This window comes from Ambystoma mexicanum, chromosome 8 (genome assembly GCF_040938575.1).
Source record: "Ambystoma mexicanum isolate Mex_15411 chromosome 8, UKY_AmexF1_1, whole genome shotgun sequence".
Classification (NCBI taxonomy): Eukaryota; Metazoa; Chordata; class Amphibia; order Caudata; family Ambystomatidae; genus Ambystoma; species Ambystoma mexicanum.
Window position 1 is genome coordinate 476,108,200 of NC_090929.1, and position 26,575 is coordinate 476,134,774.

Consider the following 26,575-nt stretch of genomic DNA (forward strand, 5'->3'; position numbering starts at 1 on the left):
GCGGTAAGAGCCGCTGATAAAAACCATGAAGACTCTGTTTCGGGAAACGACTCCGCCCGACAAGTGTAGGGGTCCGCTTGCCGAGCTTGAAAACTAACTCTCAGACCTCGCATTTCATTGTGCCAATGGTTCTCGTAGATGCAGAACAGCCTAAGCTGTTGCATGCAATAAAGGCATACATCGATAGTGGGGCTATTGGAAACTATGTGGATCGTGAATTGGTCTCTAGGATTAACCTCCCTCTCCGTCCTAAAACCAGCAAAGATGTCATCACCACAGTCGATGGAACTGAAATTGCCTCTGGACCGGTAACACATTCCACTACTGAGGTGACTCTTATTGGTCCCGACGGTCATCAGGAGGGTGTTGTGTTTGATGTAATCAAGGCTCCACAGTTTCAGGTTATTCTTGGAATCCCTTGGTTAGAGACACATAATCCTCGAATTGATTGGTGAGCTAAGAGAATAACCTTCCCGGATTGTACACAAACCTGCTACCCAGAAAACCTGAAGATTAATCTAGCATCTGTAACCTCTGCCTCCATGCAACTACCTCCGGAATACCAAGACTTTCAGGACGTCTTCCAAAAGGAACAGGCCAACACGTTAACTCCTCACAGATCGTACGATTGCCAAATCGATCTGGTGCCCGGTGCACAACCCCCTTGTAGCAGGATTTATGCCCTTACCGAATCTGAGAATCTGCATTTGAGACAATATTTGGATCAATACCTAGCTAATGGTTTTATTCGCCCGTCAAAGTTCCCGGCATCCTCGGCTTTGTTCTTCGTGCCCAAAAAAGAAGGCGACCTTAGAACTTGTATCGATTACCGCGCATTGAACCAGATCATGGTTAAAAACCATTATCCTCTGCCTCTGATCCCTGAACTCCTTGACCAGGTGAAGGACGCTTGCATATACACCAAGTTAGATCTCCGGGGGGCTTATCATCTGGTACGAGTTAAAGAAGGCGACGAATGGAAAACTGCCTTCCGTACTAAATACGGATTATTCGAGTACCAGGTGATGCCTTTCGGATTGTGTAACGCGCCGGCTGCCTTCCAATACTTCATGAATGATGTCCTTCGGGAACTCATCGATGTTTGTGTTGTCGTATATATCGATGACATTCTGGTGTACTCCTCTTCGGAATCTGATCACAGAAAACACGTCAGGGCAGTACTTGAAAAACTGCGCCAACACAAACTATTTGCTAAATTGGAGAAATGTGTATTCCATACCACAGAAGTCGAGTTTCTAGGTTTCATCCTGACACCCAAAGGAGTCCGAATGGACTCAAGAAAAGTGGATGCCATCCTCAAATGGCCATCACCTAGCTCTGTAAAAGGGGTTCAAAGCATGCTCGGCTTTGCCAATTTCTATCGCAGGTTTATCCCGGAATTTTCACTTGTGGTACAACCCATTACTGCACTCTTGAGGAAAAATAAACGTTTTGAATGGTCTGAAGAAGCCGAGCAGGCCTTTCAGGATTTAAAAGCTAAGTTTACCTCCGCACCTATATTGAAACACCCGCGTCCAGATCTCCCTTATGTCGTCAAGACTGACGCATCCAGCCTAGCCAGGGGAGCTGTCCTGTCCCAAAGGGATCCCCAAACCAACCAACTGCATCCCGTAGCATTTTGGTCCAGAAAATTCTCGGCACCCGAGGTTAATTATCCAATCACGGACAAAGAACTGTTAGCCATTACGTCCGCTTTTAAAGCCTGGCGGCATTATCTGCTTGGCGCTCGACATACCATCACAGTGATCACTGATCACCGGAATTTACAGTATTTGAAAACCGCCAAGGCTCAGTCATCACGGCAGCTCCGATGGGCTTTGTTTTTCGCTGAATTTGATTTTGTGATTACCTATCGACCTGGCTGCAAGAATGGCAAAGCAGATGCCTTATCCCAAATTGGAATGGGAGAATCTGATACAAACTCAGAACCAGTACCAATAATTCCCGAACAGAGGATTCTAGGCATGACTTCGTTACAGACGCTTGAAGACATTCAAGCCAGAGTGAAACAACTCCTGGACCCTTCAACCTTACAGGAATGGATACAAAAGGGATCAGACTTTACCATAGATAATGGTTTACCTTATTTTCAAGGACGCTTATTCCTGCCACATAAGGAATTACACGAACTAGTTATTTCCGGTTATCATGATACATTAATAGAGGGACACCCCGGTATTGCCAAGACAGAGGAAAAGGTGAAACGACAATTTTGGTGGCCCTCTTGGCGAAAAGATGTTAAATCTTTTGTGATGTCCTGTGGTGTTTGCGCCCAAAATAAAAGTCAAAAGAAAAGACCAGCCGGTCTCCTTCAACCTCTAGACATACCACCAACACCCTGGCACACCCTATCAATGGATTTTATTACGGACCTGCCTCCTTGTTCGGGGTACAATACTATTCTGGTAATTGTGGATTTGTTTTCCAAAATGGCCCACTTTATTCCTTTGAAAGGTTTACCTTCAGCTTCTGTCCTAGCCAAAGAATTCCTCGAAAATATTGTTCGGCTACATGGATTCCCATCTATACTAATCTCTGACCGGGGAAGCCAATTCAATGGTTCTCGTAGATGCAGAACAGCCTAAGCGGTTGCATGCAATAAAGGCATACATCGATAGTGGGGCTATTGGAAACTATGTGGATCGTGAATTGGTCTCTAGGATTAACCTCCCTCTCCGTCCTAAAACCAGCAAAGATGTCATCACCACAGTCGATGGAACTGAAATTGCCTCTGGACCGGTAACACATTCCACTACTGAGGTGACTCTTATTGGTCCCGACGGTCATCAGGAGGGTGTTGTGTTTGATGTAATCAAGGATCCACAGTTTCAGGTTATTCTTGGAATCCCTTGGTTAGAGACACATAATCCTCGAATTGATTGGTGAGCTAAGAGAATAACCTTCCCGGATTGTACACAAACCTGCTACCCAGAAAACCTGAAGATTAATCTAGCATCTGTAACCTCTGCCTCCATGCAACTACCTCCGGAATACCAAGACTTTCAGGACGTCTTCCAAAAGGAACAGGCCAACACGTTAACTCCTCACAGATCGTACGATTGCCAAATCGATCTGGTGCCCGGTGCACAACCCCCTTGTAGCAGGATTTATGCCCTTACCGAATCTGAGAATCTGCATTTGAGACAATATTTGGATCAATACCTAGCTAATGGTTTTATTCGCCCGTCAAAGTTCCCGGCATCCTCGGCTTTGTTCTTCGTGCCCAAAAAAGAAGGCGACCTTAGAACTTGTATCGATTACCGCGCATTGAACCAGATAATGGTTAAAAACCGTTATCCTCTGCCTCTGATCCCTGAACTCCTTGACCAGGTGAAGGACGCTTGCATATACACCAAGTTAGATCTCCGGGGGGCTTATCATCTGGTACGAGTTAAAGAAGGCGACGAATGGAAAACTGCCTTCCGTACTAAATACGGATTATTCGAGTACCAGGTGATGCCTTTCGGATTGTGTAACGCGCCGGCTGCCTTCCAATACTTCATGAATGATGTCCTTCGGGAACTCATCGATGTTTGTGTTGTCGTATATATCGATGACATTCTGGTGTACTCCTCTTCGGAATCTGATCACAGAAAACACGTCAGGGCAGTACTTGAAAAACTGCGCCAACACAAACTATTTGCTAAATTGGAGAAATGTGTATTCCATACCACAGAAGTCGAGTTTCTAGGTTTCATCCTGACACCCAAAGGAGTCCGAATGGACTCAAGAAAAGTGGATGCCATCCTCAAATGGCCATCACCTAGCTCTGTAAATGGGGTTCAAAGCATGCTCGGCTTTGCCAATTTCTATCGCAGGTTTATCCCGGAATTTTCACTCGTGGTACAACCCATTACTGCACTCTTGAGGAAAAATAAACGTTTTGAATGGTCTGAAGAAGCCGAGCAGGCCTTTCAGGATTTAAAAGCTAAGTTTACCTCCGCACCTATATTGAAACACCCGCGTCCAGATCTCCCTTATGTCGTCAAGACTGACGCATCCAGCCTAGCCAGGGGAGCTGTCCTGTCCCAAAGGGATCCCCAAACCAACCAACTGCATCCCGTAGCATTTTGGTCCAGAAAATTCTCGGCACCCGAGGTTAATTATGCAATCACGGACAAAGAACTGTTAGCCATTACGTCCGCTTTTAAAGCCTGGCGGCATTATCTGCTTGGCGCTCGACATACCATCACAGTGATCACTGATCACCGGAATTTACAGTATTTGAAAACCGCCAAGGCTCAGTCATCACGGCAGCTCCGATGGGCTTTGTTTTTCGCTGAATTTGATTTTGTGATTACCTATCGACCTGGCTGCAAGAATGGCAAAGCAGATGCCTTATCCCAAATTGGAATGGGAGAATCTGATACAAACTCAGAACCAGTACCAATAATTCCCGAACAGAGGATTCTAGGCATGACTTCGTTACAGACGCTTGAAGACATTCAAGCCAGAGTGAAACAACTCCTGGACCCTTCAACCTTACAGGAATGGATACAAAAGGGATCAGACTTTACCATAGATAATGGTTTACCTTATTTTCAAGGACGCTTATTCCTGCCACATAAGGAATTACACGAACTAGTTATTTCCGGTTATCATGATACATTAATAGAGGGACACCCCGGTATTGCCAAGACAGAGGAAAAGGTGAAACGACAATTTTGGTGGCCCTCTTGGCGAAAAGATCTTAAATCTTTTGTGATGTCCTGTGGTGTTTGCGCCCAAAATAAAAGTCAAAAGAAAAGACCAGCCGGTCTCCTTCAACCTCTAGACATACCACCAACACCCTGGCACACCCTATCAATGGATTTTATTACGGACCTGCCTCCTTGTTCGGGGTACAATACTATTCTGGTAATTGTGGATTTGTTTTCCAAAATGGCCCACTTTATTCCTTTGAAAGGTTTACCTTCAGCTTCTGTCCTAGCCAAAGAATTCCTCGAAAATATTGTTCGGCTACATGGATTCCCATCTATACTAATCTCTGACCGGGGAAGCCAATTCATTTCCCACTTCTGGCGCAAATGTTGTCAAATGGCGCAGATCGACGTAAGATTATCGACCAGTCACCACCCTCAGACCGATGGTCAGACCGAGAGGACAAATCAGACCCTTGAGCAGTACTTACGGTGTATGTTACAGCAATCTGAAAGCAACTGGAAAGACATTCTTTGGATAGCCGAATACGCATATAATAATTCGGTACACTCTGGAACTGGCCACAGTCCTTTTTATACTTTGTTTGGCCATCACCCTCGAACCTCAAACCTTGACTCACCTCAGAACCTCGGAATGCCTGCAGTAGAACATCTGCATTCTACAATTACCCAAGCCTTCAAAGAGGCAACTACGCATTTACAACAAGCCAAGAGAAAATACAAGGAGAATGCTGATCTACATCGGAGTGAAGCACCTCCGTATCAGATTGGGGATCAAGTGTGGTTAGCTACCAGACATTTACCACTCAAAGGGCCTCGAACTTTTAACCCAAAATATCTGGGACCTTATTCTATTACGGGAATAATTAACCCAGTGGCTGTTAAACTTGATTTACCAGCTAGCATGGGAATTCACCCTGTTTTTCATGTGTCACTTCTGAAACCTGTGGTACCCGGAACCCGACTACTCAAACCTCCAGAACCTATTCTAATAGATGGGGAGCCCGAATTCGAAGTGAAGAACATTTTAGACTCAAAAATGTTTAGGTCAAAACTGTTCTACCTAATTGATTGGAAGGGGTACGGACCTCAGGAGAGGTCGTGGGAACCCAGCGACCATGAGCATGCACCTCGATTAGTCAGGAAATTCCACCGACTCTTCCCAGACAAACCAAAACCACCGGAGGGAACAACCTTGGGAGGGGCCTTGGGGGGGAGTGCTGTCATGATGCCCGCTCCCGGGAAGCCGGTTCAAGCCCTGCGTCCCCGAAAGCAGACATCCAGTCCCCAAGGAAGGACCCAGCAACCCCATATAGGAGCCCTTTGGACAGTGTCCTGGCGCCTATGGCACCAGGCTCATAAAGGACATCAGTCCTGGCGCCATAGGCGCCAGGCTCATTATGGGAGTGCTTGGGTGCACTTACCTGATGCAGACCATGCTGCAGGATCCCGGCCTCCTTGAGGCCTGAAAGGAACTACTTTACCTGTGGGACTAATTCACCATCCGGGCGTGGTCGGGGAAGGATACATACCTGATTGGAGGAAGGATACATACCTGGAACTTCTTCCAAGGCTATTTAAACCCCACCCGAACAGCCACACGTGCTTTGCGTTGTTCTGCATCTAGCAGCTGGACGCTCACCGTGTCTGCTCCTGCATCCTGACTTCTGCCACGCCTGCCAGCATCCTGGATCACCTGCAAAGGAAGAGAAGAAGAGAACAGAAGAAGGAAAAGTCCTTACCTGCTAAATCCGCATCCCGGAGACATCTCGCCGACAATCCTGAAAAGGAAGACTTTTATTTAAAAGCTCATCGCGTCGATCGCTGCAGCGCCGCATTCCACTCACCTTTACAGGGCGCCTCCATGTTCAGCAGCGATCATCCAGATTCGCAGTCACGCCCCAGCGCCTAGGGAGAAAAAGACCAGAACAAAAGGTGAGAGAGAGAAGGGAATAAGGAAAGCTAAATCTCCATGTTAAGACTTACCTGTTGATTCATTCCCTCTTCATTTCGGGTCCGCGCCGCATCCTGGCATTTCCGGACCCCGGCCCCTAAGGGGAAAAAGAGAATTCAGCGTTAATGAGCGAATGAAAAGACATTACCAAAAAACGCTCATTAAAGACTTACCTGATTTCTACAAGGATTTCACCTCTCATCTCGGGTCGGTGCCTGTTCCCCGGCATTCCGTACCCCGGCCCCTATGGGGAAAAAGACACTAGCATTAGTACATTAATGCATGGACACAAGGGGAACCTCTTATCAAAAAACTTACCTGGAAGCCAAGCAAGTTTGGTTCTCACCAATCCGAAAATCCAGTGAAGTAACTGGATACCAACGCGCCCCTGCATCAGAAGCAGGATGGAGAGCTCGTCCTTCCAGACCCTAAGGTGAGACGCTACGAGAAATCACAGAAGGGTTTCGAGGAGGGTGAGAGGGGAAAGTGGGAGGCCGATTGCATTACCCCGCAGACAGTTAATCCCCTATTTTCGCCTACAGAAGGATACTTCTGCGAGCCAGACAAGCCAGATTTGGGGGCCCGGTCCAGTCCGTCCTCCGAACCCTGCGCATCACCTTAGAAGAGGTCACAGCAGCGCGAACCAGGCCAGCGCCTCCGTGGGAGTCAGGTGAGCGTAACACTCCAAGTTATTAATTATCTCTGCCAATGACTCTAAGCATGCCAGTGGCAATTGATATTGGTGCACAAATACTGGATTTCTATCACACCCCTCTGGTAATGTGGCAACATGTAGATCAGTTAGGCCGCAATCATATCCGTCTTTGGCAAAAACTTCCTTAAATTCCATAAATATTTTTCTCAATTAATTCTTATCCTCTTCACTAACACATGCATCTGCTAACGGAATCTGCTCCTCTACCATTTTTGAAAATTCTGGGATATCCTCCAGTGGAGGAACCTCTGTGCTTTCTACCAATTGTGTGGCTGTATCTCTCTACAAAGCTGCCACTTTTAAATATTGTGGCATATCAGCCGCCATTTCAATGTGCTGATTTCCTGTTTCATTTTCATTTAAATCAAATACTATACAATTCTCCTGGTGACAGCACACTGTTTCATTGGAATCATAAGGGTACACAGATTGAATCTTGAAGATCCCTTTGTGTTTAGAATCCAGATACTCTGGCAACACACCCTGTGCATCTACATATCTCTCAGGGATATTTCCAATCACCATGTTATTGAAATCTGCAGTATAATGTGATTTTTGTATGGCCATTCCTAGTAAGTAATTCTCTTCTAAATGACTATCTTGACATCCTTTATTATCCACCATAATTTTGACAGACCCCTCCACAACATCTTTCAATGGAGCATATTCATAATCCACCCCTTGCTGTTTCATGGATTCATTCAAGCACACAAATGCATCAGAATCCTTAATTTGCTGTCCATTCTTGCGCTTTAATGTCATAGCAATCTGCTTGGTGAATGCAGGAATAGTAATATCCTTCTTCACCTGTAATTCAATTGCATATGGTACCAATTGTGCACACCTAGGCGGGACCATATTTTTTGGTTAAAGAAATCTAACACCATGTACATTCTGTGCATGATATCATTACCCAAATAAAAATCATTTTGTGTGCCGCTGACTATCCACACTTTGTGGTAGATGGTTTTTTGTTCAACATTAATCTTTAGCATGCACCTTCCTGCAATTCGATTTTCAAAATCTGGATTGTCTATACCAGAGATGTATTGGTTTTTAATTGTAAATTCCGGGATCTCCTCCCTTTCCATTGTTCTCTGCAGTAGTTTCTCATTAATAAAACTCCTTTCCTGTTCAAGCGCCAAAGTGGCTTTTATCATTTTAGAATGGCCATTTATACTAATGTGAATCCATGGCTGCTCATCCTCCATATGTATTTCGACAAGGGTGGTGATGTGTTTTTCTGTGTCGGCTTTAGGAATGGTGTTCTGTTTGTACTTCTTTTTTAAATAGAAGCGCAATGTGTGTTCATCTGTTTCAGTTTGACATTTCTTCCTAGGGTCCAAATAAATCTGCACAGATTGTTTTTCCCTTTCATTTCGCGTTTTGTCCTGACACATCAAAATAACGGTGACAGTAGGCACACAGCTATTCTGTAGGTACACCTCCACTGCATCATTCGATTTGGCAACAGTAAGGCATTCATTTACGCTGCTGTTTTGTGACTTTTTTTTCTTGGACCTTAATGGTTTTTTGGTTAAAGACCATAGAACCCCTTTACTCCATCAATGAGAGGAAACAATCTTTTCAGGCAATCTGTTCCCATCAAGAATGGAATTTCACAAATAGATGTGATCAATACTTCCTGTTTCATTCTGTTTTTTCCTATATTTATGTCAACCTCAGTGACGCCCTCGATAGGCACCTCCTCACCGTTAAAGTTATGTACTGGGCCTTCACTCTGTCTCACTTTGATCTGATTCTGTGGAGACCTCCCTTCATTGATACTTTTTACCAATTCTTTGGACATAATTGTGGCCTGTGCGCCTGTGTCAATCATTGCACACAGACTTCTCTTCCACAGTAATGGGAGCATAATATCTGTCTTCAACTTCCTCTAATACACACAAAAAGTGCGAGTTCTTACTGATTTCAGGATTCACCTTTCTCAGACCCTTCCCACTCTTGGCTAAGCACATCGGTAAATGAAAGGACATCTTTCCCTCCTTTCTGTCCATTTCCGTTTGAGAAACCTTACTCATCTCACCATATTCAGAGGTCATTTGGCGTGTGGCCACTGTTCGCCCTTCCATCCGGGGATCATCAGAGTTCACACTACAATCCTCCAACTGTATATGTGTATAAACATCACCTGATAAGTTGTCATTTTCTAATTTTGGACATTTGTGGGTATTTGGCATGATACCAGTCTTTTTAATTTCCTCAAAAATCTGTGGCTTAAGGAACTCTTCAGGTGATTGATCTGTACCCTCCTTTTTAGTACTTATTCTTCCTGCCTGCATTTTATTAGCATCTTGATTTTCCAGGGAGGGCGTTTTAACATCCACACTTACTCCCTTATCAATTATTTTATCCATGCATGAGTTGTCTTTCTTAAATCTGTCTCTTTGTTCTTTTGGAATTTTATGTTTTTCTCGTTTTCCTTTTTCATTTGTGCAAATTTCCAACGTTTGTTTTAACTCCAGGTTAAACCAAACCTCTTTTTCGATGTATTTGCAATTTCTGCCTCATGTTCATTTGCAGGTATTGTCGTTTTTAAATCATTAAGCAGCTCAGAGTCATTATGCAAAACCACAGCAGGGAAATCTGTCTTTTTATCATTGCAGGTGTCATGAATATTTAGTCACTTATTATCAGAAGCCACCAGGTCGCTTCTATGACCTTCTGCCCCCTCCTTTGATGACTGTTTTTGAGCCGTACAGAGTTTTCCTATTTGTTCAGCCAACATTTCTATTTGGGCCTCGAGACACTGGAATATTTCCATCTCTCTAGAATCTTCTCTTTGCGGCCTATGCCCATATTGTTTGTTTTCCCCCTGATTAAATCTATTCTGGTATCTCTGAGGAGGGAGAGTGATTACTATTGAAGTGGTTTCTGAACTCTTGATTCATGTGGGGCAGGGAGCGGGGTGTACCTATTCTTTGGTTGTAATCCCCTGGTGGTAGTGATTGATTGTATTGACGTGGAGCATAATTCATATTCTGCCTCCTGTCCTGTCTCTCATTTTGTGAGTATTGTCCCCTATGCTGATTCTCATTTTCAGTAAATCAATCCACATACCGGGGTCTGTCCTGGTTACCATACATCATGGTGTTGGGGTTAAATATGCTCTGCGTCCCCAATGTCTTTTAGGGACCATTACTTCTTTGATCTTGATTTTGTCTCTGATTATTGTTCATACCTGACATATCAGGCAAATATCCTGCCTGGGGCCTGTCTCCTAAATACCTAGGGCTAATGTAACCCTCCCTATTATTAGGATCATGTGACTGAAACATCGGTGCAGAGGTCGGCAACCTCTATGGAGTACCCCTCTGTTCGGGTGTCACATTATTTTTGCCTAGACTTTGAGTGGACTCAAGTGACATTTTAGCTGACCTGATCTCCATTACTGTTGCTGAGGAGTCTTTAGATTTTGATATTGTATCTTGCATTTTATCACTCTCTCTACCATGACAGTAGTGCACTTCATATAGTTTTGTACTTTGGTGCACAATCCATTCAAAGGACTGTCATGATGCCTACCCCCGGGCATCAGGACCAAGGCCCTCAGCTCTGGGAGCAGGCATCCAGACATTTGTTTAAACCTCAGCAGCCCCGGCTAGGGGCTGTCTGGGTTCAGTCCTGGCGCCCTAGGTGCCAGGCTCATCATAGAAATCAGTCCTGGCGCCATAGGCGCCAGGCTCATAGACTTTACTTACCTGATGCAGACCATGATGAGTCCAAGCCTACATGAGGCCTGGATGGGACTATTTTGTTACAGGGACTATTTTTTACTCGGGCGTGGCTCTAGGGAACTTCTTACCTGGAACTACTTTGGAGGCTATTGAAACCACACCCGAACAGCAGCACATGCTTCGCGTTATTCTGCATCCAGCAGCGTGAGACTCACCGTCTTCTGCCACGCCCGCGTGCCTGCATCCAGCATCCAGTCTTCTGCCACGCCGCCTCGAATCCGGAGCTCCTAGAATAAAGAAGAAGAAAAGGACAAGGTTAGAAAACTAACTTATTTCAAATTCCTCACCTAATTCCGGAACAATTTCATCTCCGGACCTGGAAAGTATATCAGTCCTGCACGTGTCACTTCGCCAGCTCCAGCACGGCGCCATACTCACCAGTTCTCACAGCATCTTTCGATCCGGCACTGTCTCCATTATTTCTTCGCCGTAATCCGGGACCTATGGGACATAAGAAAAAACAAGGTGAGCCAAGGGAATCAACAAATACAACCTTTTACCACCATAGACTTACCACCGGCTGTATTATTCCATAACTCTCCACATTTTCATATGCCGCATCTGTAAAGAGGGAGAAAAACAACACGTTAACGCCTGCAATAGTTACCGGACAGCGTTGGGTAACACAGACTCTTACCTGAACACCAGCAGCAGCTACGAGACCTTCTTCTCACAAACTCAGTTAGAGTGAACATCGGGCACATTGAACTCTTTGAACTTGATACTTACCAATCTCGCCAGGGACTTCAGAGTCAATACTTACCGGAACTCTCCCAACGCCTTCAAACTAGTGAAGTAACTGGTATCTACGCACCCCTGCAAGACACGCAGGATGGAGAGCTCATCTTTTACGAACATAAGGTGAGGTTACTAAGGGGATATCGGAGGTGATTACTGGGGGAGAGCGAGAACAGTTGGGAGGCCATCACTAAAACCCACAGGTGGTTAATCCCTGTCTCCACTTGCAGGAAAATACTTCTTCGGGTCCAGCAGACAAGACTAGGTGGGCCAGTCCAGACAGTCATCTCTGCACTACGCATCACGTTGAAGGAGACCGCAGCTGTCCAGGTCCGATCGACACCCTGTGGGGTCCAGGTGAGCGTAACAGAACGCAAAGCCTCTCTACAAATACCCACCCGGGTGTTATGGAAACCTCTGAAACCGACCAACTGGCCCAATTATTGGGGGAACTTAGGGTGGAAGTACATGCCACTCGCCAAGAGACTAATGCCCTCAGGAGAGAACTGATTGTCTCAAAGGAGCACACGGATGATATGGCTAGACAACTACTGCAAAACCAAGCTGGGCAAACGCCCCTACCTGGATATGGGGGGAAACCCAACCCCCGTTTCATCAAGCAATCCAGTGCAAGTGGTTTTACCAGGAAATATTCCGTTAGCTCCACCCGAACGCTTTGCTGGGGACCCCAAAAGGTAAGCCGTGTCTATGAACCAATGCTGCTTGCACTTTTTATGCAGACCGGGAGCGTTTCCAAATGACCAAGCCAAAGTAGCCTTTGTATTGTCATATCTTAGTGGCAGCGCAGCGGATTGGTCCATTCCATTAGTCAACCTGGATGATCCTCTTCTCCGGGATTTTCAGGGTTTTCAAAGGAGTATGGAAAAGCTATTCGCCAGCCACTCACAGGGTCAAGCCCTGGACAACAAACTTTTATCCTTACGACAAGGTAACCAGGATCTGCTAACCTATATTGCAACCTTCAATAGGTTGGTGGTGGAAACCGGGTGGCCGGAGGAAAAACAAATTACATTGTTTCATCGTGGACTTCGGGGAGAACTCAAAGATGTCTTGGCTCAAGTTGTTAACCCACCTCAGGATTGCACAGAATTTATAGACTTAGTGGTCCAGCTAAACCACCGACTTCAGAACCGAAAGACTGATCGAGCTGAGTTCTAGAACCGGGTATTGGTTAAACCCAACGTTGCCCCCAAAGAAACAGATGCATCTGAACTTATGCAGATCGGGGGGGGGTTAAAGGACCCTTAACTCAAAAGGAAAGAGAAAGAAGACGACAGATGCAGTTGTCTGTACTGTGGAAACTCAGGACATTTTCTACGGGATTGCCCTACAAAACCACCCAAGAAGGTGGTAGGAGTTGCTGATAAAAGCCACATAGAGCCTGATTCGGGAAACGACCACGCCTGACAAGCGTAGAGGTCCGCTTGCCGAGCTTAAAGAAGTACACTCAGATCTCGCATCTGATCATCCCAATGGTCCTACTTGATCCCAGGCAGCCATCACGTATGCACGCAGTAAGGGCTTACATAGATAGCGGGGCCGTAGGAAACTATATGGACTACGAATTGGTGTCAAGAATGAATCTACCTCTTTGCAAAAAGACCACTTCGGATGTCATCACCACAGTTGATGGAACTGAGATTGCCTCGGGGCCTGTAACTCATTCCACTACAGAGATGACACTGTTGAGTCAAGATGGGCATCGAGAGTCTATTGTGTTTGATCTAATCAAAGCCCCACAGTTCCAGACAATACTGGCGATGCCATGGTTGGAAACACATAATCCTTGTATAGATTGGCGAGAGAAGAGAGTAACCTTCCCGGATTGTGCACACACCTGTTACCCGGAGAAAACTTTGAACAAAGGCCTGGCTACAGTCATTAACCCAATCGTGCAGTTACCTCATGAATACCAAGAATTTCAGGATGTTTTTCAAAAAGAACAGGCCAATACATTACCTCCTCACAGAGCATGCGATTGTCAAATCGACCTCCTACCCGGTGCACAACCCCATGTAGTAGAATCTACGCCCTCACGGAACCTGAAAATCGTCACCTACGGCAATACTTGGACCAATACCTTGCTAATGGCTTTATTCGTCCTTCCAAGTCTCCTGCATCCTCAGCTTTATTCTTCGTGCCAAAAAAGGAAGGTGACCTTAGAACGTGCATAGATTACCGCGCATTAAATCAGATTACAGTAAACAAATGATACCCATTGCCTCTGATCCCCGAATTACTAGACCAAGTAAAGGATGCTTGTATCTACACTAAGTTAGATCTCCGAGGGGCATATCATCTGGTACATGTCAAGATAGGCGACGAATGGAAGACTGCCTTTCGCACCAAGTACGGATTGTTCGAATATCAGGTGATGCCCTTCGGGTTGTGCAATGCACCAGCAGCCTTCCAGTATTTTATTAACGATGTCCTTCGTGAACTCATTGACGTCTGTGTCGTCGTATTCATAGATGATATTCTAGTGTACTCCTCCTCAGAATCAGACCATGTTAAGCAGATGTGTGCAGTCCTTGAGAAACGACACCAGCACAAGTTATATGCAAAATTGGAAAAATGTGTTTTTCATGCTACGGAAGTTGAATTTCTTGGATTTATCTTGACTCCAAAAGGAGTCCGAATGGACTCTCGAAAGGTGGACGCAATTCTCAAGTGGCCATCACCCAGTTCAGTCAAAGGGGTACAAAGCATGCTCAGATTTGCTAATTTCTACCGCAGATTCATTCCGTACTTCTCCCATGTTGTACACCCCATCACAGCACTTTTGCGAAAAAACAAACGCTTCTTGTGGACCGAAGAGACTGAAAAGGCCTTCCAAGAGCTGAAAGCGAAATTCACATCAGCACCTGTCTTAAAGCATCCACGCCCTGAGCTTCCATACATAGTAGAAACTGATGCATCCAGTTTAGCCATGGGAGCTGTCCTGTCCCAGAAGGATCAGGATCCTGAAACCGGTCAACTTCACCCAGTAGCGCTTTGGTCCATAAAGTTCTCCGCACCTGAGTTAAACTATGCGGTTACCGATAAAGAGTTATTAGCCATCAAATCCGCCTTTAAGGCTTGGCGGCACTATCTTCTTGGTGCCAGGCATACTATTACCGTAATCACTGATCACTGTAACCTGCAGTATTTAAAAACAGCCAAAGCCCAATCAACGCGACAACTTCGATGGGCATTGTTCTTTGCCAAATTCGATTTCGTGATCACTTATCGACCTGGCTGCAAAAAGGGCAAAGCAGATGCCTTATCCCGAATAGGGATGGGAGAAGCATATGCAAACCCGGAACCGGTGCCAATAATTCCCGAGCAAAGAATTCTTGGCATAACTACTCTACAGACACTAGAAGATATTCATTCAAAAATCCAACAACTCTTCGATCCAGCAACCCTGCAGGACTGGGTAAAGAAAGGCTCGGACTACTCAGTCGTCAATTACCTACTTTACTATCAAGGATGACTATTTCTACCACACAAGGAAATACAAGAACTAGTCATCTCCAATTACCATGACACCCTGATGGAAGGGCACCCAGGTATCGCAAAAACTGAAGCGAAAATTAAGAGACAGTTCTGGTGGCCCACTTGGTGAAAAGATGTAAAGTCATTTGTGATGTCTTGTGGCATTTGCGCACAAAACAAAATCCAGAAGAAAAAACCTGCTGGCCTTTTACAACCTTTGGATATTCCACCTACACCATGGCACACCTTGTCTTTAGACTTTATTACAGATCTACCTATATGTAATGGATTTAACACCATCCTAGGTATTGTGGATCTTTTTTCCAAGATGGCCCACTTTATTCCTTTAAAGGCGTTACCTTCTGCTTCGATTCTGGCCAAGGAGTTCCTCGAAAACATTGTTCGATTACACGGATTCCCTTCCGTATTGGTTTCTGACCGAGTTAGTCAATTTATCTCGCATTTTTGGAAGAAATGTTGTCAACTGGCACAAATCGACGTGAGGCTATCAACAAGTCACCATCCCCAGACCGATGGTCAGATGGAAAGGACCAACCAGACCCTTGAACAGTACCTATGCTGCATGCTACACCAGAGCGAAAGCAATTGGAAAGATATTTTATGGATTTCCGAGTACGCATACAATAACTCTGTACATTCAGGAACCGGACAAAGCCCTTTTTATACCATATATGGACATCACCCTCGAACCTCAGAACTCGATTCGCCTCAGCACTTAGAAATGCCTGCAGTTAGTCATTTTCACTCTACTATTACACAAGCCTTTAGGAAGCCACAGAACATTTGAAACAAGCAAAAGAGAAATACAAGAAAAATGCTGATCAACATAGAAGTGACACTCCACAATACCAGATTGGGGATCAAGTTTGGCTGGCTACAAAACATATACCTCTGAAGGGAACTCGGACTTTTAATCCTAGATATTTGGGACCTTACACCATTAAGGCCATTATCAACCCGGTGGCCCTCAAATTGGAATTACCCTCTAATATAAAAATTCATCCTGTCTTTCATGTTTCACTTCTAAAACCAGTTCAACCAGGGACAAGATTAACCAAACCACCTGACCCCATCTTGATAGATGGAGAACCTGAATTCGAGGGAAACAATATCCTGGACTCCAAGATGATTAAATCAAAACTTTTTTATTTGATCGATTGGAAGGGCTACGGACCACAAGAAAGATCATGGGAGCCTATCGACCACGTTCATGCACCTCGGTTGGTGAAAAGATTCCATCGGAACTTCCCAGACAAACCGGGGCCAGAGGGAAGAACAACTTTAGGAGGGGCCTTGGGGGGGGAGTACTGTCATGATGCCTACCCCAGGGCATCAGGACCAAGGCCCTCAGCTCTGGGAGCAGGCATCCAGACATTTGTTTAAACCTCAGCAGCCCCGGCTAGGGGCTGTCTGGGTTCAGTCCTAGCCCCTTAGGCGCCAGGCTCATCATAGAAATCAGTCCTGGCGCCATAGGCGCCAGGCTCATAGACTTTACTTACCTGATGCAGACCATGCTGCAAAAGAGTCCAAGCCTACATGAGGCCTGGATGGAACTATTTTGTTACAGGGACTATTTTTTACTCGGGCGTGGCTCTAGGGAACTTCTTACCTGGAACTACTTTGGAGGCTATTTAAACCACACCCGAACAGCAGCACATGTTTCGCGTTATTCTGCATCCAGCAGCGTGACGCTCACCGTGCCTCCAGCCAGCATCCAGTCTTCTGCCACGCCCGCCTCGAATCCGGAGCTCCTAGAATAAAGAAGAGGAAAAGGACAAGGTTAGAAAACGAACTTATTTCAAATTCCTCACCTAATTCCGGAACCATTTCATCTCCAGACCTGGAAAGTACATCAGCCCTGCACGCGTCGCTTCGCCAGCTCCAGCACGGCTCCATACTCACCAGTTCTTCTCACAACATCTTTCGATCCAGCACTGTCTCCATCATTTCTTCCCCGTAATCCGGCACCTAGGGGACACAAGAAAAAACAAGGTGAGCCATGGGCATCAACAAATACAACCTCTTACCACCATAGACTTACCACCGGTGGTATTATTCCATAACTCTCCACATTTTCATATGCCGCATCTGTAAAGAGATAGAAAAACAACACGTTAACGCTTGCAATAGTTACCGGACAGCGTTGGGTAACACAGACTCTTACCTGAACGCCAGCAGCAGCTACGAGACCTTCTTCTCACAAACTCAGTTGCAACTTAAGGAAGGAAGGGGACAAGAGTGAACATCGGGCACATTGAACTCTTTGAACTTGATACTTACCAATCCCGCAAGGGACTTCAGAGTCAATTCTTACCGCAACTCTTCCAACGCCTTCAAACCAGTGAAGTAACTGGTATCTACGCGCCCCTGCAAGACACGCAGGATGGAGAGCTCATCTTTTATGAACATAAGGTGAGGTTACTAAGGGGATATCAGAGGTGATTAGTGGGGGAGAGCGAGAACAGTTGGGAGGCCATCACTCAAACCCACAGCTGGTTAATCCCTGTCCCCACTTGCAGGAAAATACTTCTTCGGGTCCAGCAGACAAGACTAGTCGGGCCAATCCAGACAGTCATCTCTGCACTACGCATCACGTTGAAGGAGACCGCAGCTGTCCGGGTCCGATCGACACCCCTGTGGGGTCCAGGTGAGCGTAACTGGACTTCTCACAATCAAATTTGCGGACTAATTGTGATATAATTTCTTTCTGCAAACCATAACAATAAACAGTTTTAACTCATTGAATTGGGATCAAAAGATACATCAAAACGAGAAAAAGCCCTTTTTAAAACTTGCAGAAATTGGCGAGGGGACGTATTTGGCCCAGCTGTAATTGTAACTTTTTTTGCCTCCTGTAATGACTGGAATGGAGAGAAATGATGACTAATCTCTTTTTCAAATTCTGCCCATGTCATGTTCTGCTGTTCATTTAATGCCCTGATGATGCTCGCTGTGGGAGCATCCAGAGTTAAGTGAAAGTATTGTCTATATTGTTCCTTAGGTATGTGGAGGGCTTTAAATATATATTGTGCACCACTTCTAAGTGGTCCTCTATACAGCACTCCCCTCCTTTTTTGAATGGTTTGATCAGAGCCTTGATTGATTTAATTATCTTGATAGGACTACTTGGCGCTATGTTTGGGAGTGCACTACTTTGTGGTTCAACCCTTATCTCAGGTGTATGCGAATTGGTGGCGACCACCAATGGGTGTGTCAAACCCCCCAAAGGCGCTGCAACCAAGCTCAGACACCAGCACAGCCACTGGGGCACTATCTTCCTGTGTAGAAATGGAATTCACCTCAATTCCATTGAATGTGATGCCCTCTCGTTTGTCCTGGGACCTGAAAGTGCATATCTGCTGTTCCAAATCCTTGAACTTTTTAAGGAGTCGATCTGCCTCCTTACGCAAGTAATTGTTTTCATCACCCATCTTATTAATCACATTTAGCATATCGCTCATTTGCATTTGACATTCATTAAACTCTTTGTCTCGCTTGTCTCTTTCTTGAAACATTTTAGCTATCTCTTGTTCAACATTCTGAAGCTCACCTTCTTTCTCGAAATTTTCTTTTTGTAAAATTTGCATTTCCAAAATAGCCTCGTCTTTATCTTGTCTAATGTGACCTACCAATCCTTTCAAGTGTTTTAATTCTTGCACACTATTCTCAAATTGTTTCTTCCTTTGGGCCAATTGAGTGTGGAGTTCTTTACACTTTGACTGCATGTCCGTTTGACATACCTCCAGTTCTGCTCTTAACTTTTTCTCCTGTTCACTAGCTCCATCTAATTCAACTTTTAGTCTGATAATTAGCTTGGCATTGTTTTCTTGCATTTCGCAGGGACCTATTTAAAATGAACCATGTTTTGGCACATAGCCGTATCAGACAATCTTTCTCTGCATGTTTATCAGCAGCATTTAATAATCTCAGAAGACAGACCTGAATTATGCTACCTTCTTCAAAAATGTTGTCCAAAGGTTCTTTCTGAATTTCCCCATATATACGGTCATGCCACTCTGTGGCATTATTTGATGACCATGTTCCATGTGCATATAATTTTGCCTCCAGATATTGCACCAACTCTGTGAATGTGGCCTCCATTTGAGAAATTCTGAGATTCACTTCCGGTGTCACACTGCTCTCACAAAATGCGTTCCCTCTAATGCACGTATGGTAGTGTTAGACACACATGACACGCCCAGTATATGCTCTACAGTCTATTTTCCCAGCCAACGCACCATATCTGTAAGAGATTTTGTCTTATTGGGGTAAATTCGGGATTTGGAGGTATTTTCCTTACCATAAACTCTTGGTGGTAAATTGGCAGTAAATTGGCCTTACACTTAGAGTGGGTTTGGTATTACTCTATTTTGGTGATAATATATTGTTAGCTATATATTGATGGTAATTTTAGTGGTGTCTTATTTTGTGGTATTTTCAGAATTACCTCATGTTTATGGTATAGTGGTGAGCATGTTTTTTTATTTGTTATGCTACAGCCCCATCATAAACAAACCTTTCCTTTCTATTAGAATGTCTTCTAGTCGCCTGTAGAGAGCCCCAGACTTAGGACACTTCAGAGAACCCAATGGGTTTATTCAGACCGCCACCTATAGTTTGTGGCTGGTATTACTGGCTTATGTACATCCAGTAATCTAAGTGCCAGATTAGGCACCCCTTCCCTTCAGCATTCAAGGAAGGAATCACTCATTACATTTCACACACACACACCTTCCTACTTTGTAGATATTTACTACTGACTTTCTCTTGTTTGCTATTTTAACTACAGTGGTAAATTGGTAAATGCACTACTACACTGATATAAACATCACCTCTGTGCTTCACATATATAAATGATTCACAGATGCATGAATGACACCAAAGTCTCAGTTTTTTTTATCTGTACTTTGTATTACATGACAATTACAAACCGCAAAACATCTTACCACATGATATTTACAGCATCACCTGCAAGATAAAAGAACAACAGAAACAAGCAAGTATTTTGGAAACACAAATTTATGTTCTCACGCCTTGAACATAGAGAGAAAAATAAACATGCATTTTTTTCTAACCTCCCTGCACTGCCAATAAATTCTAGCAACACACGCACATCATCCTTTTTTTTTCCTCACTTGGCACCAATCTTACCAAGGCCAGTGAAATCTGAAGTCCCCGCACGACCTGGCTGTCTTCGCAGACCCAGGCTCCATGTCAAACCCCCCCTTGTATGTGTGGGGAGCTGCCAGCTGATAAGGCTCGTAGCCAGCGCTCGACCCACTTTGTGTTCAGCAGCTATGGCACCGTCCGTCTCCTGGTCCCAGCATGAACTGCCCACTCCCTTCTCCTCATTCTTTAAAAAAAAACTCTGATTCAACCCTCTGTTGACGTGGCTTATTCACCTACAATCCCCACCAATCAGAATAAAAAGAATGTGCCCTTTATCAGCCTTCGTTTTTCAAGACAATGAAGACTTCATTTTCAACACACTGTTTCATTTTCCTTCCTGCATTTTACATATTTCTGTTCTCCACAAGCTGAAGAAAATGCTAGTGTGCACTTCCTCATGGAACAAATGAATTTCAAACAGTGCACTCAAAACATGGACTGTATTTCATTGTGCAGAGAAGACTGCATTATATTGTTAGAGAAGTTGAAATTAGTACTTTAGTAATGTTAGTGCAAGGTTAAATAGTTATGTATTCTAATGCAGTTTCCATACATGAAACATCCAATATAAAATTGTGCACCTCCTTATTTTAACTAGCAGCACACCATGCTAAAATGTTTTTTTTTTTTACTAAGTTTTCTGAAAACTTGCTTGCTGCTGGCTGTTACTGGCTGTTACTGAAGTAATGCCTGCAGTTTGAAAAAACTGGGACTGGCTGTATTTCTCTGCTGTCTACTGCATGTTGGCGATAAAACCCCACATATCCTTACATATGGCTGCACCTCCATTCTGCATGTTGCATGGTGATACAATCCCATATATATATCTTTACATCACATTTGTGAGTCACGGTAAGGGCTTTCAAGAGGACACGCACTTTTATCCGAAGCCAGTGCGCCTGTTTCCTGGTGGCAGTTATGTGTTCCCTTTTGGGGATGCCAATAGCCGCACGAAGGGAGCTGTTTTGGATGACCTGCAGCTTTTCCATGTTTTTTTACTGATGTTTCCAGGAAAGGGGCATTACAGTAGTCGAGTCTTCACCCTGTTACAGCTATTGCTATGGTAATGCAGTTATCCTTGGATAGGAAGGGTCTGGCTGCGTTTAAGAGCTTGGCGTGATATGCTGCAGCGGAGGCAATGGCATTGACTTGCCTAGTCATGGATAAGTTACAGTCCAGGACTGGGATTGTGATGGAATCAATGGTGAAGTGGCTGAGTTGAGATTCTTAAGTGTTTTAGTGGATCCTATCAGGAGAAGCTCAGTTTTGTCAGTATTTTGCACAGTCCGTTCACAGCCATCCAGGCCTGTATGGTAGAGTAGATGGCTTTGAGGGCTCTGGAGTCAGTATCATAGTCACCTGTTAGTGTAAGGAGGACTAGAGTATTGTCCGCGTAGTTAGTGTTGGAGATACCTAGTGAGTCCAGAATGTGGAAGAGGGGTTGTGTAAAAATATTGTAAAGAGTGGGCGAGATACAGGTCCCTTGTGGTACGCCGCATAGGTTGGTGGTGGGTGAGGCGGAGGCTAGGTCGGAGAAGACTTGCATGGTGCTTCCTTGTAGGAAAGAAGTGATCCAAGCGGTGGTATTAGGTGAGAAGTTGGCCGTAGAGATCAAATGCTGCAGAGTGGTCAAGGAGTAGGAGTAAAGCAGGTTTGCCTGAGTCTCTTGCATCATTCATCTGATTCTTAAGGTCAAAAAGGGCCGTTTCAGTACTGTGCTCCAGTTAGAATCCAGATTGGCGCAGGCCAAGGAGATTATTCTCCTCAATGAATTGTTGCACTTGCAGGTAAACAGCTTTTTTCAGTATTTTCAGCAGAAATGGACAGTGATTATGGGCCTGTAGTTGTTAGGTGACATGGGCTCCAGAGTATTTTTCTTTTTTTTCTTTTTTTAGGAGAGGGCGCACCCAGGCTTCCTGAGGCAGGAGGGAACCTTCTCGGTGGCAAACGATGCGTTAACGAAGGCTGTCAGAAATGGGGTGAGGGTGCTGGTACAGTTTTTGATAATTGCTGCAGGGCAGATGTCCCCTTTGCAATTGGAGGGTTTGATGGATTTCATGATGTTGATTATATCATGTTCCTCAAGTTTTTTGAAGGAGAATGTGGTGGTTGTTCCTGTGGATTGTGTTGTTTTGGAGGGGGGAGGTTAGTCAAGGTTTGTGTGGTCGTTTTGATTTTGGATTGGAGGGTGTTCAGTTTGTTGAGTAGGGCTGCTTGTATTCCGTCGCACCAGGTCTTATCTTTGGTGATGTTCTGGAGGCAGGGGGTGGTAGGGGTCTCTAGGTCCCTGAAGATAGAGAATATCTCTTTGGTATCTGACTTTGCTTCCGAGATCCTAGTTTTGAAATAATTGGCTTTGGATCGGATGATGGCTTTCATGTATTCTTTAGAACGGTTTTGGAATTCCAATTTAGCAGCGTCCGAGTGGGTGGTTTGCCATAGGGATAGGGCTGCATGTTTCTTTGACCGAAGTTCAAGGTGGTCAGTGCTGAACCAAACATTAGTGTGGCTGGTGCGTTTGGCTTTCGCGGGGCATGAGAGGGGCAATAGCGTCCACTGCTAGTTTGATAGCATTGTTGTATGATTGTGCGAGAATTGCGGGGTCGGTAGCGAAAGGGGCCCAGAAGGCCGGAACTAGTAGGTGGGGTAGTAACCTTTCCGTAGTGAGCTGTCGTGAGCTTCTGGAGAGATCTCTACCCTGGGACCCTAAGGTCATAGTTGTGGGAGATTTGTGGGATGTATTAACCCACGTATGCTCTGCCCTGCGGCATCACGGTGTGCTGGTGGCACCAGAATCATCAAAATGGCCGCAAAAGCCCTATTTGCGCCAAAACCTAAGGAAAATGCGCTCTGCAAAGCACAAAAAAAATGGCCGCCAAATCTACCATGCATGTTGTCAGTGGTGGAACGGAGACCGCACTGCTGAAACATGTCAATGGGCTGCCTGACAAGGAAAAATGGAGCCTGCATGAAAAGCCGTGCTTGCTGAAGAAATCTGAAATCTTGCATTTTAAATCTTTTCTTGGTTGTTGAAAATACAGAATGCTGGTGCCAAACATCCACAAACATCCAATCTTCTTGTTTAGTGTCACATTTTACTGAATTCAAGAAATCATTGGAAATTGCAATATCCTGGAGAGCTGAATTTGTCACAAAAACATCCACAGCCAGTTTGCCTGCCTGTGGGATCTTTCAAAATTTGGGCGCAGGACCAGCAGCTGCCTGAAGGACTGTTTCAAAAGCCTGTTTTAAAACTGTAAACTTGTACCATTAAGATCTAATGTCTACAACCTAAGTGACCTGTTATCAAGAGTAACCTAGGTTGTAACTATTTAAACTTCAGGGGTTAGAGCCTGGAATCAGTGTTCTATATGTTTGTTTTAAAATTGCAAGTTTATTTTAAACAAAGATGTAACAAAATGACATTTAAAGTAAGCCTGACTCCAAAGCCAAAACTACAAACAACTTCCCCCACCGGGCCAGTCACCTCCCTTCTGCCCTTTAGACCAGGAACTCACATTCTTGTGGTGATTAAGATGGGAGGAGCACTTGGGCTGCTCTAGGAAGGACACAATGGACTTCCTCTCAGGCAAGGAGATGCTAATCAGGAAGGATTGTAAAGGGCCTCTGCCAGATGGGAGGGGGCGGAGATTGCTCCTGAGCTGTAAGCAGGAAAAGGAGGCGGGGACAGACAACTTTTGTTGATTCACAATGGACCAAAAGCATATTTCTAAAAAGACTGATAATTTACTGTGTATAATTGTAGAAAATATGGAAACCCCGGACTTCTGAATCTAAATTTTGGCTGCACATTTTAAGAGAAGCCAGAACTGTGCTATGTTCTGAGACGTAACTGTTGAAATTGTGGTTTTATAGCAAATGTAATTATGTCCAAAGTATGAAACTTCACACACTTATGCCCACATGCAATGCGCACAGTTGTACATATTTTTGGACAAACTAGATATTGTGTTATGGCCCAAAAGGGCAGAATTCTGTCAAAAGCAGACGCAAGATCCTACAAAGACGGGGCTTGGAAGAGCACTTGCTCCACAAAATGTGTGATCTAGATATGTTATTGTTACAAAGTCTGCAAAATTGTAAACATGTATTATACAAAAAGTAGATTTCAAGTTCAAAAGGCAAGGGGAGGATTCCCTGACCCATAAAACCACATCATCATGGTGACACCCTGTTTTCTCCTCCAATCAAGGGAGAGGGAAAATTTTAACCTATAGCCAACCTAGAGGGTGCGTTTAGGATAATCCAGCATACACACCCCTTTACCAAATGGATAAAAAGAGACAGCTGAGGACTTAGGACCGACAGATTCACCCACCAACTGATTGCTGGCGGAGCACTTTGCGGGAGAACTTGACATCTTCCCTGGTCCAGACTCCAGAAACTTGGCAAGCAGAAAGGCCCACTTCTATAGCTGAACCATTCTCAGCTTGGCCTTAAAATTCCAGAAACCAGAATTTACCCCAGACATCTAAGGGGAACCAAAGAACAGCTTGGCTGTGCTGTAACTGCTTGCCTGCCAAAGGATTATCTTCATAACCAACCAGGGCAGATGAAACCCAATCCTGTGCCGCGCTGTGCTGTGCTGTACTGCTTTCCTGCTAAGAATTATCACCAGAATCCAAAGACCCAACCCAGTGGTGCCGTGCTGTGACCAGATAGTTGTGAACCAGAGCCGTTGCCGACCCTGTCCAGTCCGGTGTGCTCAGCAGCCTGTCCCAGTCCGGTGTGCCCAGCAGAATTTCTGACCAGAATCCCTGATTTTGACGGACCAGAATTCCTGAAGGTTCTGTTCAAACCTATATAGTGAGTATCCTTAGTATAGGACTGTCACTAGCCTATGTACTGCCCATAGCAATCCCTATCTAAATCCATACTCTATTATACTCAAAACTGCATTGTTAGAATATTTATGAACTGCCTGAACCCTCTATCTCATCCCTACTATCTTCCTTCTGTAATAATATTGTTAAACCGATCTTTGCGCTGATATATTTCATCTGGAGAAGGCAAGCGTCTCGGCAGGCAAAAACCTGATCCAGAGACATCCTGGTCTGGTGGCTGTGCTGTCGTGTAGTATTTGCTTCTCCATAGTCCATCCCTAGTGTAAAGAAATCCTGTTGTCTTTTAAAAGCGCATCCATGTTTTCCAATTTGACTCTATCTGAAAAAAACGACCTCCACGAAAACGTCCATAACTTCTTCAATGTTCATGCTAGAAACGAAATATAAGTATCTGCTTGTAGCTAACATCCAACGCTTTCCATAGAACCAAAATCCGCATCTCAAATACTGCATGCAGATAAGTTTGCTGCAAATTTTGCCTTTGGAAATTTCTATAACGTGTAAAACAGTTTTTCATTGCACCCGACCTCAAAATTAAGTTTGCACATTGCTTAGTAGTCTCAAATCATTGCTAGTGTTTGTCTGCAACCAGATAAAGCAGCTCCTAGTAGAATTTAAACCATTTCAGTCATTTAACCCATATTTAGTGTTTTACCTATTCCATTCAAAGCCAACTTTAAAACCATTTTTGACAGTTTGCTAATCAATTCTGTTTCTCTCTTGTGTTTGCCTGGGGGGCGTAATTGGGATTGATATTTTTGATTGAATTCTGCATTCCTGAAACCTGTTCTCTCTCCTTCTACATCTCTACACTGCATATTGGGGGGTTGAGGGGTGTGCAAGGGAAAATAGTAACCACATTGCCATTTGATTTGAACACACACCCACAAAAATATTATTGCAGTGCTGCATTGTTTTTGCTCATTATTACTCCTTGTGATTAAAGAGATTGCTTAGTGTGGCATCACCCCATTGGGGATCATTGTATTCCCATCAAAAATAGTGTGATTATATTGTGAATATATAAATAAATATTTTAACTTTGCAAACCAGCCTGATTCCTGGTTCAGTGTGACCGGGGGTGGGTGGGTTCCAAGAGAGGGGCGTGATATAAGTGGTACATCGTTCAGAATAAAATAACTTTCAGACACAAATAAATGAATAAGGATTTCAGT

At 44.5% G+C, this 26,575-nt stretch overlaps 1 protein-coding gene across 1 annotated transcript in view; it reads left to right on the forward strand.

The window, feature by feature from the left end:
* PUSL1 (pseudouridine synthase like 1) overlaps positions 1 to 26,575 on the forward strand; it is an 867,171-nt gene that overhangs the window by 824,166 nt on the left and 16,430 nt on the right. The window lies entirely within an intron of this gene.